Source organism: Hyla sarda, chromosome 1 (genome assembly GCF_029499605.1).
Source record: "Hyla sarda isolate aHylSar1 chromosome 1, aHylSar1.hap1, whole genome shotgun sequence".
Lineage (NCBI taxonomy): Eukaryota > Metazoa > Chordata > Amphibia > Anura > Hylidae > Hyla > Hyla sarda.
In genome coordinates this window covers 296211563-296223220 of record NC_079189.1, presented here as the reverse complement: position 1 = coordinate 296223220, position 11658 = coordinate 296211563, and positions in this window count along the sequence as shown.

Genomic DNA, 11658 nt, shown 5'->3' with positions numbered 1-11658 from the left:
GTGTCAGCAGAGAGCACTGTGGACAGACAGAAAGGAATTCCAAAAAGAAATACAATTTCCCGTGAAGCGTACAGCAGCTGATATGTACTGGAAGGATTCAAATTCACTAAAATGCTGGTGTTAACCCAAATTTTTAATTTCACAAGGAGTAATAGGAGAAAGTGTGTAACCCCATTTCTTCTGAGTAAGGGAATACCCAATATTTGGATCTAAAGTGCTCTGTGGGCAAACTACAATGCTCAGAAGAGAAGGTGCTAAATTTTTTGGGGGGAGAGAGAATTTGGCTGAAATTGAAGGCCATGTGCGTTTACAAAGCCCCCACAGTGCCAGAACAGTGGACCCCCCCCCACATGTGACCCCATTTCAGATACTACACCCCTCATGTAATGTAATAAGGGGTACAGTGAGCATTTACACCCCACAGGTGTCTGACAGATTTTTGGAACAGTCGTCTGTGAAATGAAAAATTTTATATTTTTATTTGCACAGCCCACTGTTCGAAAGATCTGTCATACGCCAGTGGGGTGTAAATGTTCACTGTACCCCTTATTACATTACATGAGGGGTGTAGTTTCTGAAATGGAGTCACATGTGGGGGGGGGGGGTCCACTATTCTGGCACCAAGGGGGGCTTTGTAAATGCACATGGCCCCTGACTTCCATTCCAACCAAATTCTCTCTCCAAAAGCTCAAAGTCGGTCCTTCTTTTCTAAGCCCTGTAGTTCACCTGCAGAGCACTTAACATCCACATATGGCGTATTTCCATACTCAGAAGACATGGGGTTACAAATTTCGGGGGTGGGGGTAACACCAGCATTTTAGTGAAAAAATGTTTTTTTCATTTTCACGGCCCACTTTAATCGTGGTGTTAAGGCTCATTCTACCCATTGTTACGTTCCTTGAGGGGTATAGTTTCCCAAATAGTGTGCCATGGGGGGGGGGGGGGGGTTGTTCTCCTGGCACCATGGGGACTTCCTAAATGCAACATGCCCCCAAAAAACTATTTCAACAAAATTCGCTCTCCAAAAGCCCATTGTTGCTTCTTCCCTTCTGAGCCCTCTAGTGCACACACAGAGCACTTTACATCCACATATGAGGTATTTCCTTACTCAAGAGAAATTGGGTTACAAACTTTTAATTTTTACTTTTTTAACCTTTTACCTGTTGTAATAATGAAAAAAAAAATGGGGGTACAATAACATGTTAGTGTAAAAAATTTTGATTTTGAATTTTCTCCTACAGTTTTCATAATGGGGTCCATTATTGGGGATTTCTAACATAAAGACCCTCAAATTCACTTCAAAACTGAACTGGTCCTGAAAAAATTCAGAAACTGAAATTTTTGTGAAAAATTGGAAAATTGCTGCTATATTTTGAAGCCCTTAATGTCTTCAAAAAGTAAAAACATGTCAACTTTATGATGGAAACATAAAGTAGACATATTGTATATATGAATCAATATATGATTTATTTGATATGTCCCTTTTCCTTACATGCAGAGATTTTCAACGTTAGAAAAATGCTAAATTTAAAAAAAACTTGACATTTTGGAATTTTTCACCAAGAAATGATGCAAGTATCAACAAAAATTTACCACTAACATAAAGTAGAATATGTCACGAAAAAACAATCTGGGAATCAAATATAAAAGTAAAAGCATTCCAGAGTTATTAATGCATAAAGTAACAGAGGTCAGATTTGCAAAAAATGCTTTCGTCCTTAGGGTCAAGAGGGGCTTCGTCCCCAAGGGGTTAAACATGCGCATTACAGCAGGTACTGTGATCTGTATTGATCATGGCATCGGAAGGGTTAATGTCGGACATAAGCGCAAATGCTGATGTCTGCCATTACCAGAGGGTCCCTGGCTGCTGATAACACCCGGGACCTGCAGTGCATGACGCAAGTATCGCTCCGATATTTGCGGTCATGTACCTCTGCACCAGAACGTACGTTTACGTCCTTGGTCGTTAAGGGGAACCGATCATCTAAAATGGCGGCCAGAGGTACTCTCACCTGTTTCCGGCTGTCTCCAGGGGTCTTCTCCTCTGGTCTGAGATCGAGCAGACGATAGCAGAAGATAACCGATAATACTGATCAGTGCTATGCCCTATGCATAGCCCTAAACAGTATTAGCAATCAAGTGATTGCTATAAATAGTGACATAAGGTGACATAAAAAGTGTAAAAAAAAAAAAATAAATAAATAAATAAAAATAAACATATTTGGTATCGCCGTGCGCGCAAATGTCCAAACTATCAAAATATTATGTTAATGATCCCATACGGTGAACGGTGTAAACGTTAAAAAAAAAAAGGCAAAAATTGATGCTTTTTTGTCAAGTATAAAAAATGTTCTTTTATAAAAAGTGATTTAAAAGTTTCATATATGCAAATGTGGTATCGATAAAAAGTATAGATCACGGCACAAATATGAGCCCTCATACTGCCGCTTATACGAAAAAATGAAAAAGTTATAGGTCTTCAAAATAGGGCGATTTCAAACATACTGATTTTGTACAAAAAGTTTAATATTTTTAAAAGCAATAAAATAATAAAAAAGTATGTACAGATGGGTATCATTTTAATCGAATTGACCCACAGAATAAAGAAAACATGTAATTTTTGCCGTAACATGTGCGGTAAAAATGAAACCCTCCATAATTAGCAAATTTGTGGTTTTCATTGAAATTTCCTCCCAAAAAAAATTTGGGGGGGGGGGGGGGGGGGGGGTTCACTGTACATTTTATGGTAAAATGAGAGGTGTCATTACAAAGTACAATTGGTTGAGCAAAAATGAAGCCCTTATACGGGTTTGGGGAGGGAAATATAAAAGAGTTATGGAGTTAACGCAAAAATAATATTGGCTTGGTCCTTAAGGTCAAAATGGGCTTGGTCCTTAACCCCTTAAGGACTCAGCCCATTTTGGCCTTAAGGACTCAGACAATTAAATTTTTACGTTTTCATTTTTTCCTCCTCGCCTTCTAAAAATCATAACTCTTTTATATTTTCAGGGCTTGTTTTTTGCGCGACCAGTTGTCCTTTGTAATGACATCACTCATTATATCATAAAATGTATGGCGCAACCAAAAAACACTATTTTTGTGGGGAAATTAAAACGAAAAACGCAATTTTGCTAATTTTGGAAGGTTTTGTTTTCACGCCGTACAATTTCTGGTAAAAATGACATGTGTTCTTTATTTTGAGGGTCAATACGATTAAAATGATACCCATTATTATATACTTTTATATTATTGTTGCGCTTAAAAAAAATCACAAACTTTTTAACCAAATTAGTACGTTTATAATCCCTTTATTTTGATAACTTTTTTATTTTTCCGTATAAGCGGCGGTATGGGGGCTCATTTTTTGCGCCATGATCTGTACTTTTTTTTGATACCACATTTGTATATAAAAAACTTTTAATACATTTTTTATAATTTTTTTTTTAATAAAATGTATTAAAAAAGTAGGAATTTTGGACTTTTTAAATTTTTTTTCGTTCACGCCGTTCACCGTACGGGATCATTAACATTTCATTTTAATAGTTCGGACATTTACGCACGCGGCGATACCAAATATGTCTATAAAAAATGTTTTTTACGCTTTTTGGGGGTAAAATAGGAAAAAACGGACGTTTTACTTTTTTATTGGGGGAGGGGATTTTTCACTTTTTTTTTACTTTTACTTTTACATTTTTTACATTTTTTTTTACACTTGAATAGTCCCCATAGGGGACTATTCATAGCAATACCATGATTGCTAATACTGATCTGTTCTATGTATAGGACATAGAACAGATCAGTATTATCGGTCATCTCCTGCTCTGGTCTGCTCGATCACAGACCAGAGCAGGAGACGCCGGGAGCCGCACGGAGGAAGGTGAGGGGACCTCCGTGCGGCGTTATGAATGATCGGATCCCCGCAGCAGCGCTGCGGGCGATCCGATCGTTCATTTTAATCGCGAACTGCCGCAGATGCCGGGATCTGTATTGATCCCGGCACCTGAGGGGTTAATGGCGGACGCCCGCGAGATCGCGGGCGTCGGCCATTGCCGGCGGGTCCCTGGCTGCGATCAGCAGCCGGGATCAGCCGCGCATGACACGGGCATCGCTCCGATGCCCGCGGTTATGCTTAGGACGTAAATGTACGTCCTGGTGCGTTAAGTACCACCTCACCAGGACGTACATTTACGTCCTGCGTCCTTAAGGGGTTAAAGGAGAACTCCAGAATATAAAAATTGTCCCCCATACTGCCGGCAGTAAAAAAATAAAGATGTACATACCTTCCTCCGCTCCCCCGGGGCCTCTGGTAACCGTCTCCGGTCTCCGCCGCAATCCTCTTCCTGGTTGCTGGTGGTCGGAGAGTCATTGAATCCTGAAGAGTTCTCACACTGTCGCTCAGCCTATCACCGGCCGAGTAGGCAACCAGGAAGAGGATTGTGGCGGAGACTGGAGGCGGTTACCAGAGGCCCCGGGGGAGCAGAGGAAGGTATGTACATCTTTATTTTTTTTACTGTCGGCAGTCTGGGGGACAATTTTTATATTCTGGAGTTCTCCTTTAAGGGGTAAAATCACGATTCTTTTTGTTATATTCTGCTTCAGACACCATTGGATAGCTGTTAGGATATAAAAGAAAACTGTACCTTTTCCTGGAACTGAAGGTGGTTGCTAAACTTATAACATTGCCTTTTTATTTCTTAGCCAAGTGTAAAGGAGGTGGAGCCGAGCTACTCAGGTGCAACAGTCTTACACCCCTCCTTACTTGCCGTCATCTCCCAGTCCCCCCCTTGACTGATGTACAGAGCCCTGTCTGTCAGTCAAAGAGGGGCTTGGAGGTTAAAGCAAGTGAGAAGGTGTGTCAGACTGACACTTGGCCCCACCTCCTTGACACTTAGCTCAGAAATAAAAAGGGGATTTTATAAGTCTGGCAACCACCAACAGCTCCAGTAATGGTACAACTTGTTTTAATATCCTAACAGTTATCCAATGGTGTCTACAGCTCCTAACAGCAAATACAGCTGACAGACTCCCATATGACTCTCTGTATATGAATTTATAGAGCTCTGGAAGCAGTATAATCTTGTTTACGCAGTTAACTCCTCTTAGTGTTGACAGTAGACAGCTGGAATTTTATCATTTAACTCCATTTAACTCCATGATTGGGAGTAGGGTCTTATGGACCTACTCATGATCAAATACGTTTTTCATGACATATATGGTGCAATGGGTATATATGCCTTAACCTCTTAAAGGGGTACTCCCATGGAAAACTTTTTTTTTAAAATCAACTGGTGCCAGAAAATTAAACAGATTTGTAAATTAATTCTATTAAAAAATCTTAATCTTTCCAGTACTTTTTAGGGGCTATATACTTCAGAGGAAATTATTTTCTTTTTGGAACACAGAGCTCTCTGCTGACATCATGACCACAGTGCTCTCTGCTGACATCTCTGTCCATTTTAGGAACTGTCCAGAGCAGCATATGTTTGCTATGCATTTCTATGTTTGCTGGACCTTTCTTAAAATGGACAGAGATGTCAGCAAAAAGAAAACCATTTTCTCTGTAGTATTCAGCAGCTAATAAGTACTGGAAAGATTAAGATTTTTTCAAAGAAGTAATTTACAAATCTGTTTAATTTTCTGGCACCAGTTGATTTAAAAAAAAAGTTTTCCACGGGAGTACCCCTTTAAGTACGCAGGGCGTACCTGTATGCCCTGCGCCCGGTATAAAACGCGGGGTCACTCCGTGACCCCGCTTCATACCGGGTCAGTCCCGGCGGCTAAAGACAGGGACCCTGGGTTAATAGCTTGCGGCACCGATTGTTGTGCCGTGCACTATTAACCCTTTAGACGCGGTGTTCAAAGTTTATCGCCGCATCTAAAATGAAAGTAAAAGTTCCCGGCAGCTCAGTTGGGACCAATGCATTGAAATAGCGATGTCCTGATCAGCTAGAACACGAGCGGAGGTCCCCTTACCTGCCTCTGTCGCGTCCAATTGGCGATTGATTGCTCCAAGCCTGAAATCCAGGATGCACGGCAATGATCTGTGTATGAGATTGGTATGTGAAGTGAAATAGCCACTAGGGGGGGCTATAACTGTGCAAAAAAAAAGTGTGATAAAAAAGTGAATAAAGATTATTTAACACCTTCCCTAATAAAAGTAAGAATAACCCTTTCCCGTTTAAAAAAAAAAGTGCAAATAAAAATGAACATATGTGGTATCGCATGCGGCCGCGTGCGCAAATGTCCGAACTATAAAAATATATCATTAACCCCTTAACGACCAAGGACGTATATTTACGCCCTTGGTCGGCTCCCACGATATAATGCGGTGACCCTGCATCATATCGGGTCGATCCCGGCATGTATCTGAAGCTGGGACCTGGGGCTAATAGTGCACGTCAGCGATCGCGTTGCCGTGCGCTATTAACCCTTTAGGCGCGGCATTCAAAGTTGAACGCCGTGTCTAAAACGAAAGTGAAAGCTGCCCGGCTGCTCAGTGGGGCTGATCGGGACCACTGCAGTGAAAATGCAGTGTCCCGATCAGCTGGGACACGAGTGGAGGTCATCTTACCTTCCTCCGGCGTGTCCCTTCGGCGATTGATTGCTCCAAGCCTGAGATTCAGGCTTGAGCAATCGACCGCCGATAACGCTGATCATTGCAAAGCTATGGCTTTGCAGTGAACAGTGCTGGCAATCAGTATGTGCAGTGTTATAGGTCCCTATGGGAGCTATAACACTGCAAAAAAAAAAAGTGTAAAAAAAAGTTATTAAATGTGATTTAACCCTTTCCTTAATAAAAGTTCAAATCACCCCCCTTTTCCCATAAAAAAACACCATGTAAATAAAAATAAATATAAACATATGTGGTATCGCCGCGTGCGTAAATTTCCGAACTATAAAAATATATCATTAATTAAACCGCACGGTCAATGGCGTACGCGCAAAAAAATTCCAAATTCCAAAATAACGTATTTTTGGTCGCTTTTTACATCATGAAAAAATGAATAAAAAGCGATCAAAAAGTTCGATCAATACAAAAATGGTACCGCTAAAAACTTCAGATCATGGCGCAAAAAATGAGTCCTCATACCGCCCCATACGTGGAAAAATAAAAAGTTATAGGGGTCAGAATATGACAATTTTAAACATATAAATTTCCGTGCATGTAGTTAGGATTTTTTCCAGAAGAAGACAAAATCAAACCTATATAAGTAGGGTATCATTTTAATCTTATGGACCTACAGAATAAAGATAAGGTGTCATTTTTACCGAAAAATGTACTGTGTAGAAACGGAAGCCCCCAAAAGTTACAAAATGTTGTTTTTTCTTCAATTTCGTCGCACAATGATTTTTTTTCCCGTTTTGCCGTAGATTTTTGGGTAAATTTACTGATGTCACTGCAAAGTAGAATTGGTGGCGCAAAAAATAAGCCATCATATGGATTTTTAGGTGCAAAATTGATTGGTTATAATTTTTAAAAGGTGAGGAGGAAAAAGCGAAAGTGCAAAAACCGAAAAACCCTGCGTCCTTAAGGGGTTAATTAAACCACACAGTCAATGGCGTAAGCGCCAAAAAAATTCCAAAATAGCGTATTTTTGGTCACTTTTTATATCATGAAAAAATGAATAAAAAGTGATTAAAAAGTCCGATCAATACAAAAATGGTACCGCTAAAAACTTCAGATCACAGCGCAAAAAATGACCCTCATACATCCCCATATGCAGAAAAATAAAACAGTTATAGGGGTCAGAAGATGACAATTTTTTACATATAAATTTTCCTGCATGTACTCATGATTTTTTTTAGAAGTAATACAAAATCAAACCTATATAAGTAGCATATAATTTTTACCGTATGGACCTACAGAATAATGATAAGGTGTCATTTTTACCAAAAGATGCACTGCGTAGAAAGTCAATTTTCTTCAATTTTGTCGCATAATGAATTTTTTTCCGCTTCGCCGTGGATATTTTGGTAAAATGACTGATGTCACTGCAAAGCAGAATTGGTGGCACAAAAAATAAGCCAACATATGGAATTTTATGTTCAAAATTAAAAGCGTTACGATTTTTATAAGGTGATGAGGTGACTATTATGTAAAATCTGTGAATGCAGTTATGAAAGAGCTTAAGACATATTCTACCAGAATAAAAGAGTGCCTGCGATGGCAAGAGTATGTATCACACCCCTAAAAAGTATTTCTGGATTGTTCTTTTCCTTGAATTTATGAATTGTTTTTCTTTCTCTCTTTCCCCCAGTGCGTTTCACTGATTTTACACTTACATTCCTGACATTTTACACAATCAGTGCTTCCAGTGTCTGTATATTTCTTCTTCTATCTACAATAGTTTTTTGTTTTTTTTATACAACCTTAAGCGTAATATATAATTTAGATGTAATGTCATTTCTGGAATGATGTGTAACATTTGTAGAATATAAATACACATTTTTTAAAATCTTGACATGAATTACATCCATCTCATGTTTGGTAAAACGTCTCTTTTACAGAATGATATTTACAGCAATTCCCTCATACTCCATAATACTAGTAACCTATAAACTAGTATCTGGTCTGAAACAAGAAGATGCAACCCACCCCCTTAAATAAAATACCAGTCTTAATGCCCAAATAAAAGGTACTAATCATTGTGCCCTTTTATAACACCACCAATGTCTGCTACTGTAAACTGAGGCAATTTGAGCTATCAGGCATTGATATCAGATTTTGCAATATGAATAAGATATCTCTAAATGGAGTGGGGATAGGTATTTGTTACCTCAGGCAGAATATCCGGAATGAGCCCCTTTGCCCCTCTGGGTTTTAAGTCAGCATTATAGCTGTTGGCAATCATTCAGTTGCCCCATGCCCCCTTTCTCAGTATAGTGTTCTTGTTAAGATACCCAATTTCTTTTCATCTCCATTCATAGCAAATATGTGCAGTCCTTCCTGGGTTTCCACTTGGCAGTTTTTTTTTTAAATGCCACAACAGTTTTTGAGCCAAAGCAAGAAGTGGATGCGGTGACCCAGTCCAGAAGGTGTTACCCCATGCTCCTTATGTCCTGTCAGGCAGCCTTCTTCAGTGTCCCCAAGGCCCCCTGCACTTCCCCATTGTAAATATGTTTTACCATGTAAAGTGTTATAAAACGTAATGTTGCTTTAAGAGTTATACCATGTGATATGTCATGTGAATGTTATCCAGTGACTAGTTGATCCCAGGGGTGACCTATGGGCTCCATGCTAGTCTCCCCAATATAAGCCCTATGTGGAGCAGCTTCTCTCTCTTGGCTCTTAGCTCTTGCTTCCTGCTGAGGTCCAGTGCAATCGTGCCTAGTGTGTGTGTCCAGAGTGTTGGAGGCCTCAAAGTCAAGTCCTGCAGCCACCATCTTCAAGTAAGATAAAGTCACAGCTTTATGAGTCAAGTCAGTCCCTGTCATCTGTCAAGTCAGCGTGGTCTGCTTTCAATTGTCCAGTCCTACTACAAGTCCCAGCAAGCCCTTAAGGTCTCTGCGTCACTGGTCACCTCCTTGGGCCCTGGCTGAACTGTATAGACTTTACCGACTGTCTACCCTCAGTAAAGCTACCGATGTCTGTAACTTGTGTCGGAGTCTTTATTGCCCCCGGCCTAGCCCAGGATCCAGCGGTATACCTTTGTGGGGTTTTAGGCTAAACCACACCTTGGTGTCACGAATACAAGGGGTTAATTCCATCTGCCCCTAGGGTAACAACATCTGCCCTCAGCACACCCCACTACCACATGGATCATTGAGAGAAAAGGTGTAAATTCTTCCTCTATATTTTCCACCCCTTTTAAATACACTTCTGGCTTTAGCTCAAAAACTGCTGGGTCAGTAGAAAAAAAAATCCTAGTGGAAATCCAGCCTAAAAGGAGAAGTCTCATTCGTGCGGAGGTCGACACACCCCCTTCCCGCGGGCTGTCGGGGCTCAGTACAGGAGATCACGGGCCCCAGCGGTCGGACCCCTCGTGATCTCAAACTTATCCCCTATCCTTAGGATAGGGGATAAGTTGTTCACCACTGGGTCACCACTGGACTACTCCTTTAATGATTACTTCCCTGGTGTGGAGCTCTACTAGTAGCTCCCATTCAACATACTATGTAAAGTTAAAGCGTGTACAATAACTTCTGCAGGAAACTATTCACAAGGATCGCCAGCTTCTCCAGCAGGGAACCCGATCCCAACACGATCGGGCGACCTGGGGGCCGGTCGCAATCCTTGTGGACTTTGGGAAGTAGGTACAATACGGGTACTCTAGGGAAGTCCCCCTTCAGATTGTTACACATATGCTGGGAAATAATTCCGTCATGTACATTTTGCAAAAGAAATACATCAATTTCCTTTTTTAAAGCTGTTGAAGGATCAGATTTCAATTTTCTATGCACCTTTTCATCACTTAACTGTTTAAATGCTTCTTCCAAATACATCGCCTTCTCCATAAGCACAATGGCCCCCCCTTATCAGCTTTCCTTATGACGGAAGGAAGGAGTCATTGCGCAGGCTGTTCAAGGCCCTATTTTCTCCACCCGTGATATTAAGTGGATATGTTACTTTGTTCCAAAGAAAAAACGCAAGAACACCGGCACCAAGTACACAAGTACATATGACAGACATATTCCAATGATTAGACAAACAATAAATATGTATTGGGGAATATTAAAATCTGACCCTAAATACGGTAATCTCTTTCATGAACCCCCTCTTTTTGTGCCTACAAGAGGAAAAACAATTGGAGACAGATTGGTGAGAGGGGACATAGCTACTAAAAAGAAAAGCGAACAAAGATTTTTGTCCATAGCCAAAAAAGGTACTTTTGCATGCCTGTGGTGCATACAATGCAGCGGCATTATAAAAGGGGAAAACATGTATCATCCCAAGTAAGGACATACTATTCCGGTTAAAGGTTTTTATACTGTAGATTGCACTAGTGAGAACGTAGTTTATTTATTAAAATGTCCCTGCGGAATGGGATACGTGCAGGGCTCAAGTCCTGCAGGAACACATGGGAACTAAGTTCCTGCACTTTTTCCACAGCAGGAACACAGTTCCCATTAGCAGGAGTTCTGCAGGACCAGCCCTTCAGTGGAAATCTTGGGTGAGTTCCTGCACTTTTTTCCCCAGGACTTGACCCCTGGATACGTGGGACAGACAAGCAGAATGATTAAAAACCGAATTTCAGAACACAAATCTTACAAACAAAAACTTTAAATGTGCAGGAAAATAAGTTTGGAGAAACATCTGTTGCCAGAAGACACTTTTTAGAGAAAAAACACTGTGTTAATGAATTAAAGGGGTACTCCAGCCCTAAGAAATCTTATCCCCTATCCAAAGGACAGGGGATAAGATGTCTGACCGCGGGAGGCCCGCCGCTGGGGACCCCCACAATCTTGCATTTGGCACCCACCTCTTTTAGCTGCTCTGCCCCAGTGTGACGTCACCCCCCCGCCCCCACTATGAAAGTCTATGGAAGGGTGGAAGGCGACGTGACAGCTGCCACACCCCCTCCCATAGACTTGCATAGCGGGAGGGTGTGTGTATAGGGGATAAGATGTCTTAGGGCCGGAGTACCCCTTTAATAGGGCCGGAGTACCCCTTTAAGATGACAAGTGATAGAACAGGTAATGCAAGGTGTGAACAAGGAG